Consider the following 10,899-nt stretch of genomic DNA (forward strand, 5'->3'; position numbering starts at 1 on the left):
GTCCCTCGTTTTCAACAGCTCGGTGTCACTCGGAACTCTGGACAGGTGTTCACCTCACTCACAAGTGTGGGGACGTAATCCATCCACCAAGACCATGCCGGTGAACGAAAGCTGCACGTCGAAGGAAGGAAGGCTGGCTTTGACGCTGCAGAGCCAACGAAAACGAAACTGTGTGCCTCTCTCGAGTGTCCTTGCCTTTACGTTGCTTGCACATGGCGGAAGTGTGTTCGCTCCTCGAGTTTTCTTCTTTGTTGAACCATTAGGGACGCGTGTACTCGTCGGGACTTCGTCGCGACAGTCCAGCCACCCCTCGCGTTCGCTTCGCTCACGTAAACAAGCACAACGCCAGCGTACTTCCCCGATTCGCTAAAAACAACCATCCGACTCTCGCGTAGCATTGTCACTTGCGTATTTTGTGTCTTTTACCATCCAAACCAGATGGCGCTGCGCAGTTAACGGCTCGAAAACCGGAGCCTTGCTTTAGGTTCGTTAGATGACGCCACTATTCATTCATTTGTTTTTAATTTTTTTTTTTAGTTTTTACTTTTTGTTTAAATTAATTGATTTGATTTTACATTACGTCGTCTCGTCATATAAACAGCAAATATTTAAACAATTTAGGCGCGCCTCCGCATCTATTTGGGCGCCGACCACCTGGCGGCGCTACTTATTTTCCAAATTCTGTTTACAAAGTATGACGGCGTTTTCATCTATCTAGCGGTCTCCTACATTTTTTTTTTTTATTATTATTTTTTTTTTTGCTTTTGTTTTGCGTTGTTCCTGCGGAGTGATAGTTCTTGGTGAGCTCGGACGCTTTCCAACGCGTTAAGATTCTGGAGTGCAAACTTGTAAGAAACCTTTGCAACCGTGAGTAGTATGCAGTCGGCGCTGCTTGCACGCGATGTATTTTCGACGCGTTTTGTCCGTCTTATTGCCCGCGTGCGTTGGTGTACCTGGTTTCTGAAAGTGTGCGAGTCTCCCACGTGCATCTTAAACCATGCGTGGTCATTGCATGTTTTCGCTTGAGGAGATATCCATTTCCACCAGTGAGTAGTGTTCATTCGCCGCCGCTTCATCGCGATGTGCTTTTGACGTCTTTTTGCTTCTCTGTGCCGCCCGCCCTCCGTGCTTTCCGAAGGTGAGCGCATGGTTTCGCTTTGCAGTGCGCGCTCTGCAGCGTGGTGTTGTGGCGTGGTTCCGGTGAAAGTGCCTGTGGGTGACCTCGCGTGCGTCCGTAATTCCCTGCCTTCGGCCTACTCAGCGTGGACGTCATATCTGTCCTGTGACCTGCTGCTCAGTGCTCAGTGCTCAGTGCTGTGCTTGTGCAAGGCCTCTGGTGTGGGTGCCGTGTCCTACGTATCGCCCAACTAGGTTCTACTTGTGCCCCTTATTAATTCATTAATATGTGTCGTGTGTGTGTGTGCTCTTTGAGCAGTTTCCGTTCTTGTGCCGTCCGTCCAGTGAAAGGATTTTTTTTATTTTTTTTTATTAAGTTACGGCGCTTGTTTTCGTGCAGCTCTACGTGGTCGTGTCCTCGTACGCAGTGGTGTGTTTGTGGAAAGTCTCTCGTTGTGTTGTGTTGTGCAGTGCAGTGCAGTGCAGTGCAGTGCAGTGCTGTGCGTGCGCCAAAGCCTCTGGATAAAAGAAAAAAAAAATTATATATATATATAAATACACATTTTTTTTCTAATTTTTTTTAAAATTAATTTTACATGTGGTAAGTATGCATGACTTATACCATCCTTTGTATTGATTTATTTGGGTCGTGTCTTTTTTTTCCACATTATTAGCCTTCTTTTTCTCCTCCTCCTCCTCCTCCTGCTTATCATTATTGTAGAAATATTTTCCTTTTTCTTTTTTCCTCTTTCTTTCTAAGCTTTTAGTTTCCACCAGAGTGTCGAACCGAATTTTTTATTGGTTTGCTTCGATTTGCGGGAGCACAAAAGTAATGTAGGACATTAAAATAGCACAACAAATAGAAGAACAAGAGGTATACAGGACAGGCGCTGATGTTGAACTATTTTCATTCAGGAAAAGTGAACATGTATATACACACGACAGGCAAAGCAGCACATATTCTTAAGGGTAGAAGATATTTGAGCTGGGATGCTGGTGTCTCCCAGCACGATCAAACCATCCGGGGCTATTGCCGCCTTCTCGGCTGCCCTCGGCACTTATCGTGAATAAAAGCTATATATGTATGTTTACTTTTCCTGGATAAAACTAGTTGAAAGTGAGTGCCTGTCCTGTATACTCCTTGTCCTCGTCTTTTTTGCGCTATTTTATATATTTTACTAAGATGAACCAACAGCGTACCGTATTAAAAAGAAAAAGAAGAAGAATAAAGTGATATTATATTTACCTGGTGCTTCTTTTCGTAATAGGCACTATTTCAAGAGTGCAAACGGGTATCTTTCCATTCATTTGTAGGGTTCGCTTATTTTCAGGTGCCGAGAAATAAATTGCTTTATTTAAATTTGATGGAGCAGTAAATGACAAGCTACATACATATCTGTCTTTCCTTTTTTTTGTGTGTTATATTTTAGCCTGAATTTAAAAGTTATCAGTCTGTTGGGTCGCCTAAAATACAGGTGATTGGCATTTGAGGTTTTTTTTCTTTACAAGATAATGGTTGATTCAATTTAGCAAGTAAGCATCAATTGTGCTACTTTTTTTTTCCTTCATCTTAAATAGAGCTAAGCAATCAACTCGACATGACGGCTACTTAATTTGTCGCTTTCTTACCGCCTGTTTTCCGAAACTGTGTGCTTTCTTTTCGTCGTCATCGACTTTGGGCTGCCGCTCCAAGTCCATAGAGCCTTTTTTTTCAGCTATCCCTGCCGTACACCCTTGTACTTCTATTCATCGTCAGACTAATAGACAGTTATATTTTCTTCCGTACAGTTCCAAGTTGGCGGGTCAGTTTCGGTTCGGCTGAAACTAACTCCTCGGTTGCGGTTTTTCGTTCGCTTCGGTTTTCGGTTCGACACTCTGGTCTTCACCGTGCATGGCACCCCCCCTTCCTTCCTTCCTTCCCTCCCTCCCTCCCTCCCTCCCTCCCTCCCTCCCTCCCTCCCTCTCTCCCCTCTTCTCCTCTCTGCAAGAAAACAAACTGTCGTTTCGAAATGTTTTCTTACTTGAACTGTGAAGGTTTTCAAGTGCATTTCCTTTCCTCCTTTATTGAGCGCACAATTCTAAAGTGGAACTTCCCTTCTGACATTGCAATAAAGTTTCCTGCACAAGGAAGAAAAACCTGCCATTTGACCTCCCTTGTGTGTGCAAAGTGTCAATGTTCCTATATTATGCTTGAACATGGTCTTTTTGTCTTCCTATTTGTCGCAGAAATCATGTATGTGTATGTATGTATGTATATATATATATATATATATATACCAATATCGCACTTTATGGATTAATCTTGCACGACCTGTGAAAACCACGTATCTCTGGCTTTCCTCACGTTCGATTTTCGAGCAATTTCTGAAGCTAGCTTGGGGAGATTGATTTCGCTCGCACACAATTCGAGGCGCGAGGACGGGCATGTACGAACGCCTACGTAGTCGGGACGGTAAACAAAACTTACACAAATTAAAATCCTGCGCAGATAATAAAAGAAAGAGCAACAAAAAAGTATGGGCGTCTTTCTTTACTAATTTCTTTTTTTTTTCTTTTTTAGGATTGTAAGCGGACGGGCTTCTTAAACGATACCAAAAAGCGAGACACAATTTGACAAACGGGTCACGTCACAAGAAAGGAAATCCCACATCCTCAAGCGTGTAAAAAATGCACGCAATATCTACAGTACTGGAATTGGAAGCGCTGCCAATCTCGCGTGCACTAGCCCAAATCGCGTTGCTCCCGCTCACGTCAAAGCGACACAGACCTCGTCGGAAAGGTACGCTTTCTGACGCGGTCAACCGGTAAAAACACTATATATTGTAAAATTCTGTACTTTGGACGTGATTAATTCAGACCGCTTTGCGGCTAACTAAGCGCGCGTTCCTTCCCAATGAAACGAAAGAGCGAGATTAGAAATAGAGGAAATAATTCCCGTGAAAAGAAAGAAATTCGTCTCTTATTGAGCTTGGCAGTAAAGCACGCGACATCTCCAGTATTCCGTTTGAAAGCGTTGTCCATGGCAAGTGCAGTAGTGTACAGTGTTCGGCTCTCGCCCAGTTGAAAGCGCCAGAAAGCCCGTGTCGCCTCGCGACACGGGTAACCGCTAGAAAACACGCACATTTTAAAGTCGCGTGATTTGCACTTGATTCCTCGGAAGTACTTTGTGGGAGACGAAGCGGGCGTTCCATGCCAAGGACACGGAAGAGAGAGATTAGAAATAGAGCGAACAATTCGCGTGAAAAGAATAATATTTGTCTCCTATCGAACTTGCCACAAAAGTAAGCGAGATTTCCAGTATTCCGTTTGAAAGCGCTGCCCGTCGCAAGTGCAGTAGTGTACAGTGTTCGGCTCTCGCCCAGTTGAAAGCGCCAGAAAGCCCGTGTCGCCTCGCGACACGGGTAACCGCTAGAAAACACGCACATTTTAAAGTCGCGTGTTTTGCACTTGATTCCTCGAAGTACTTTGTGGGAGACGAAGCGGGCGTTCCATGCCAAGGACACGGAAGAGAGAGATTAGAAATAGAGCGAACAATTCGCGTGAAAAGAATAATATTTGTCTCCTATCGAACTTGCCACAAAAGTAAGCGAGATTTCCAGTATTCCGTTTGAAAGCGCTGCCCGTCGCAAGTGCAGTAGTGTACAGTGTTCGGCTCTCGCCCAGTTGAAAGCGCCAGAAAGCCCGTGTCACCTCGCGACACGGGTAACCGCTAGAAAACACGCACATTTTAAAGTTGCGTGTTTTGCACTTGATTCCTCGGAAGTACTTTGTGGGAGACGAAGCGGGCGTTCCATGCCAAGGACACGGAAGAGAGAGATTAGAAATAGAGCGAACAATTCGCGTGAAAAGAATAATATTTGTCTCCTATCAAACTTGCCACAAAAGTAAGCGAGATTTCCAGTATTCCGTTTGAAAGCGCTGCCCGTCGCAAGTGCAGTAGTGTACAGTGTTCGGCTCTCGCCCAGTTGAAAGCGCCAGAAAGCCCGTGTCGCCTCGCGACACGGGTAACCGCTAGAAAACACGCACATTTTAAAGTCGCGTGTTTCGCACTTGATTCCTCGGAAGTACTTTGTGGGAGACGAAGCGGGCGTTCCATGCCAACGACACGGAAGAGAGAGATTAGAAATAGAGCGAACAATTCGCGTGAAAAGAATAATATTTGTCTCCTATCAAACTTGCCACAAAAGTAAGCGAGATTTCCAGTATTCCGTTTGAAAGCGCTGCCCGTCGCAAGTGCAGTAGTGTACAGTGTTCGGCTCTCGCCCAGTTGAAAGCGCCAGAAAGCCCGTGTCGCCTCGCGACACGGGTAACCGCTAGAAAACACGCACATTTTAAAGTCGCGTGTTTTGCACTTGATTCCTCGGAAGTACTTTGTGGGAGACGAAGCGGGCGTTCCATGCCAAGGACACGGAAGAGAGAGATTAGAAATAGAGCGAACAATTTGCGTGAAAAGAATAATATTTGTCTCCTATCAAACTTGCCAGAAAAGTAAGCGAGATTTCCAGTATTGCGTTTGAAAGCGCTGCCCGTCGCAAGTGCAGTAGGGTAAATTGTTCGGCTCTCGCCCAGTTGAAAGCGCCAGAAAGCCCGTGTCGCAAAGCGACACGGGTAACCGCTAGAAAACACGCATCTTTTTCTTTTGTTAATCCTGTGCTTCTCACTTCGTTCCTTGAGAGGACTTTGTCGGAAACTAAGTGGCGGGGCCTTCCAAACGAAACCAATGGTAGAAACAATGAAGTGAGCAAAGAAGAGTAGTGTAAAGAAAGAAAATTGCCTATTATGAAGCCTGCCGTAAACACGCGCGATACCGCGAGCATTCGGATTAAAAGCAGTGACAATCTCACTTACTATAGCGCTCATTGTTCGGCTCTGACACAATTCGAAACGCATGAAACGCCCCGTGTAAATATTGGTTTACTTTGTAATAACAAAGTCGATAAACTTTCTGTTGACCATGTTAACATGAACTGAAAGTCGAAAAGAAGTAATCAGAGTCAAGCAGGGGTCAGCACGTTTTTAATAAAAAGCGAGAAATAAATTTTTTTTATAGGGGTAGGATGTATGTACGTATGGAGGCACAGAGGAAAAAAAGAACATTTATATATATATATATACACACAAACATACATACATACATATATATATATAAGGAGAGAGAGAGGGGTAAAAATAAGAAAGGACAAATAAATGATACTGAATAGAGTGAGAGACAGTAAGTCAGTAAGTCAGTCAGTCAGTCACCGAAACTGATAACCACAAACTATGTACAGAATGCTCTTGAAGGATCTTCTTTATACTTATCGGTGCTATTATGTGGAGGTGGGGTCTGTCGAGCGTTCGATTGGTGCGAGCGGCGTCTGACGACGTCGCCGACGCCTTTCGTCGCCGTCTCGGCCGCTGCCTCCGCCGCATGGTCGTTACAGCAAGGTACCTGCGATCTCTGGCGTCTGCCGTTGGGGTCGGTTCTCGGGTGCACCTGTGTCTTGAAAACGAATGCGAGAGGAGGGTGTTTCGGAGCGTCCGCGCTAACCGAACGGTGTGAAATGACGAGTGCGTTCTGACCGAAGGCCGGGGTGCGTCCTCGCGTCCTCACGGGACCTGAAAGCTCGGCAACGCTGCGAAGGCGTCGTCAATGATTTTTTTGGCGTACGACTTTCTGTTGCTACGACGAGAAAGAAATTTATGCGCTTCTTGCCGCGTCGGTACCGACCTCGGTCGGGGATATTCCGGCTGCGCGCTCGAACGTGCTTCATTTCTTCTTGGATTTGGAAGTAATTCCTAAGCGTTGTGTGTGTTTGCGGTTCGTAAGGGGCGCCTGACGGTGGCCCCGCGTCCGCGCGTTGGTAGGGTTTTGGGTGACCCACCACGAAAAGATTACCTGGTTGATCCTGCCAGTAGTCATATGCTTGTCTCAAAGATTAAGCCATGCATGTCTAAGTACATGCCGAAACAAGGCGAAACCGCGAATGGCTCATTAAATCAGTTATGGTTCCTTAGATCGTTTCTTCCTACTTGGATAACTGTGGCAATTCTAGAGCTAATACATGCAGTGAGCCCGAAGCCCCTCGGGGCGACGGGTGCTTTTATTAGACCAAGATCAATCGGGCTTCGGTCCGTTTTGTGTGGTGACTCTGGATAACTTTGTGCTGATCGCACGGCCACGAGCCGGCGACGTTTCTTTCAAGTGTCTGCCTTATCAACTGTCGATGGTAGGTTATGCGCCTACCATGGTTGTTACGGGTAACGGAGAATCAGGGTTCGATTCCGGAGAGGGAGCCTGAGAAACGGCTACCACATCCAAGGAAGGCAGCAGGTGCGCAAATTACCCACTCCCGGCACGGGGAGGTAGTGACGAAAAATAACAATACGGGACTCTTTTGAGGCCCCGTAATTGAAATGAGTACACTCTAAATCCTTTAACGAGGATCCATTGGAGGGCAAGTCTGGTGCCAGCAGCCGCGGTAATTCCAGCTCCAATAGCGTATACTAAAGTTGCTGCGGTTAAAAAGCTCGTAGTTGGATCTCAGTTACAGGCGGGAAGTGCGTGGACACCACGTTACGGCCCGTGCTGAACATCATGCCTGTCGTGGCTTGGTTCCCTTCATCAGGTGCCTTGCTTTGGCCGGCGCGTTTACTTTGAAAAAATTAGAGTGCTCAACGCAGGCGATTCGCCTGAATAACAGTGCATGGAATAATAGAACAAGATCCTGTTTCTGTTCTGTTGGTTTTTGGAATACAGGATAATGATTAAGAGGGACAGACGGGGGCATTCGTATTGCGGCGCTAGAGGTGAAATTCTTGGACCGTCGCAAGACGAACTACTGCGAAAGCATTTGCCAAGAATGTTTTCATTGATCAAGAACGAAAGTTAGAGGTTCGAAGGCGATCAGATACCGCCCTAGTTCTAACCATAAACGATGCCAACCAGCGATCCGCCTGAGTTACTCAAATGACTCGGCGGGCAGCTTCCGGGAAACCAAAGTATTTGGGTTCCGGGGGAAGTATGGTTGCAAAGCTGAAACTTAAAGGAATTGACGGAAGGGCACCACCAGGAGTGGAGCCTGCGGCTTAATTTGACTCAACACGGGAAAACTTACCCGGCCCGGACACTGGGAGGATTGACAGATTGAGAGCTCTTTCTTGATTCGGTGGATGGTGGTGCATGGCTCTAGCCTATTAAATAGGTGCGTGGTTCTCTGCACCTTGCACCCTTCTTAGAGGGACAAGCGGCTCCTAGCCGCACGAAACAGAGCAATAACAGGTCTGTGATGCCCTTAGATGTCCGGGGCCGCACGCGCGCTACACTGAAGGAAGCAGCGTGTTTTTATCCCTGTCTGTAAAGACTGGGTAACCCGTGGAACCTCCTTCGTGATTGGGATAGGGGCTTGCAATTGTTCCCCTTGAACGAGGAATTCCCAGTAAGCGCGAGTCATAAGCTCGCGTTGATTACGTCCCTGCCCTTTGTACACACCGCCCGTCGCTACTACCGATTGAATGATTTAGTGAGGTCTTCGGACCGATACCCGGAGCGGCCTTTCGGTTGCGCCGGTGTGTTGGAAAGATGACCAAACTTGATCATTTAGAGGAAGTAAAAGTCGTAACAAGGTTTCCGTAGGTGAACCTGCGGAAGGATCATTACCGGATGTTATTTGGCATCGTTTTGTCTTCTTCCTCTTGTACGGGGAATGGACTCGATGTGCGAATTTATCTGGCGCCGATCCCGACCAAGCTTGGATGCCGTCGGGACGGCACAAAAAAAAACAAAAAACAACTGTGGTTCGGATGTGCCTTTTTCTTTGGGTGGCCTCCGTTCCTTTCGATGATGCGCCCAGCGGGAGCCCTCTGCTGCCTCGATTGAGAGGAGATTTCAAGTGCACCGGGACAATCCGCGGGTTACAAAAGGCGCATCGCCCCCTTTTTCGTCTCTTCTCGAGGATCGCCCTTTTGTTTTGATTAACGAAGAGGCGTTTGAGAAGAAGCTTTTTTTTGCGCTTTCGAGATGGCATGGGATGTGCCGGGCGCGAAAAAAAAACAACAACTTGTGTTTTGTCGTACTGATTGAAAAATCCAAAAACACGACTCTAAGCGGTGGATCACTCGGTTCTCGGGTCGATGAAGAACGCAGCCAGCTGCGAGACTTGGTGTGAATTGCAGGACACACTGAGCACTTACTCTTTGAACGCACATTGCGGCCTCGGGCCTTCCCGTGGCTTCGTCTGTGTGAGGGTCGGATCATATATCAAGAGAGGAGAATTTGTTTTCTACCTCGTTTTGACTGTGTCGGATCGTGGGCAGCACGCAGTTTTATGCTTTCTTGCGTTGCGTTTTCTTTGAGCAAATGCACGAGTGGTGCGATTGCACGCGTGCGCTTAACCAGTCCTCCTCCTCCTACGAGTTTTTATCGAACACTGCATGGGAAAAAGAAACTCGATGGATACCGTTTGTGGAAAGTCCCGTACCAAAAAAATCTTTCGCACGTTGAACGGCGCTGTGACGTCGGTGCGTTAGAAACGGAGATTTGAAACGGTTTCTTTTCGATCGATTCTGTTTTCTTTGGCGTGGATGTTGTTCGAGTGGAAAAACCGTGGGACGGAGTTGGCGTTGGCGCGTTGAAACGCGGCGTCGGCAAATGTAAATCTCGTGGCGTTGATTTGCACAAAAAAAAGAAAAACGCTTCTGGGAGGAAAGTTTTTTGCGTCGTAGCCTTCCGTCAGTCTAAGACCTTCGCGTCCCCGATGAATACTGGAGCCATCCAGTAGGGGAATGCCGTTGGATTGCACGCTTTCTTTTTTGTCGAATCGAAAGCGATGCAAAGCGTGTGTACAACAACTGTTAGTTCGCCATCCTTTTGTGTTTTTGACATGTGGTAAGGAGGCGAAGTTTTTGTTGGAAAGCGCACAAAATAAAAAAAAGATTGTCGACCTCACATCAGGCGAGACAACCCGCTGAATTTAAGCATATCACTAAGCGGAGGAAAAGAAACCAACAGGGATTCCCTTAGTAGCGGCGAGCGAAACGGGACCTAGCCCAGCACCGAATCCCTCGTCCTTGCCGGCGATCGGGAAATGTGGTGTATGGGAGGTAACGTTCCCGAGAGTTTTGCGGTGGTGCAAGTCCCCCTGACAGGGGCTTGACGCAGAGTGGGTGCCAGGCCCGTCTCCGCCACTGCTCTCTCGGGATGGAACCTCCCGTGAGTCGGGTTGCTTGAGAGTGCAGCCCTAATTGGGTGGTAAACTCCATCTAAGGCTAAATACGTCCGAGAGACCGATAGTTCACAGGTACCGTGAGGGAAAGTTGAAAAGAACTTTGAAGAGAGAGTTCAAGAGTACGTGAAACCGCTTAGAGTAAAACGGGTGGGCCCTCGAAGCTCGAGGGCGGTGGGATTCAGTTTCGCTGTGACGTGGAGCGGTGTCAGCGTCTTGGTTTACGGGCTCTCCTTGTGGGGGCCCGTTCCGGCTGCCCGCGCGGTGCCGCGCACTCCGGAACGCATTTTCCACCGTCGGTAGGACGCCGCGACGGGCACGGGTAACCCTTTCAAGAACGACTTTGAGTCCGGCCGCTGGAGGTGACCGGCGACGGCCCTTGTTTGGCTGTCGTGGGAGTTATACCTGGCCGGTAATCGAGTACGTCACCCTGCCCAGGCCTCATGGGCTACTCCCTTCGGGGAGGCCCGAAACGATGCCCTCCGGAATGCGGAGCGGGAAACCCGGCTGGGTCAACGGGTCGCCTGCCTTACGCCAGGTATTCGCCTGACGTTCGGTGTTTGGGGCTCGGAACCGGCGA

General features: G+C 47.8%; 2 non-coding genes across 2 annotated transcripts; both read left to right on the forward strand.

Moving 5' to 3' along the window:
* The first annotated feature begins 6,991 nt into the window (after positions 1-6,991).
* Positions 6,992-8,754, forward strand: LOC120847252. The gene has a single exon (XR_005717321.1). It is a non-coding gene; the product is annotated as a small subunit ribosomal RNA (ribosomal RNA).
* Positions 8,755-9,193: 439 nt separating this feature from the next.
* Positions 9,194-9,346, forward strand: LOC120847303. Its single transcript, XR_005717327.1, has one exon. It is a non-coding gene; the product is annotated as a 5.8S ribosomal RNA (ribosomal RNA).
* The last annotated feature ends 1,553 nt before the right edge of the window (positions 9,347-10,899 follow it).

Source organism: Ixodes scapularis, unplaced genomic scaffold, assembly GCF_016920785.2.
Source record: "Ixodes scapularis isolate PalLabHiFi unplaced genomic scaffold, ASM1692078v2 ptg001158l_1___fragment_3__unscaffolded, whole genome shotgun sequence".
NCBI classification, from domain to species: domain Eukaryota; kingdom Metazoa; phylum Arthropoda; class Arachnida; order Ixodida; family Ixodidae; genus Ixodes; species Ixodes scapularis.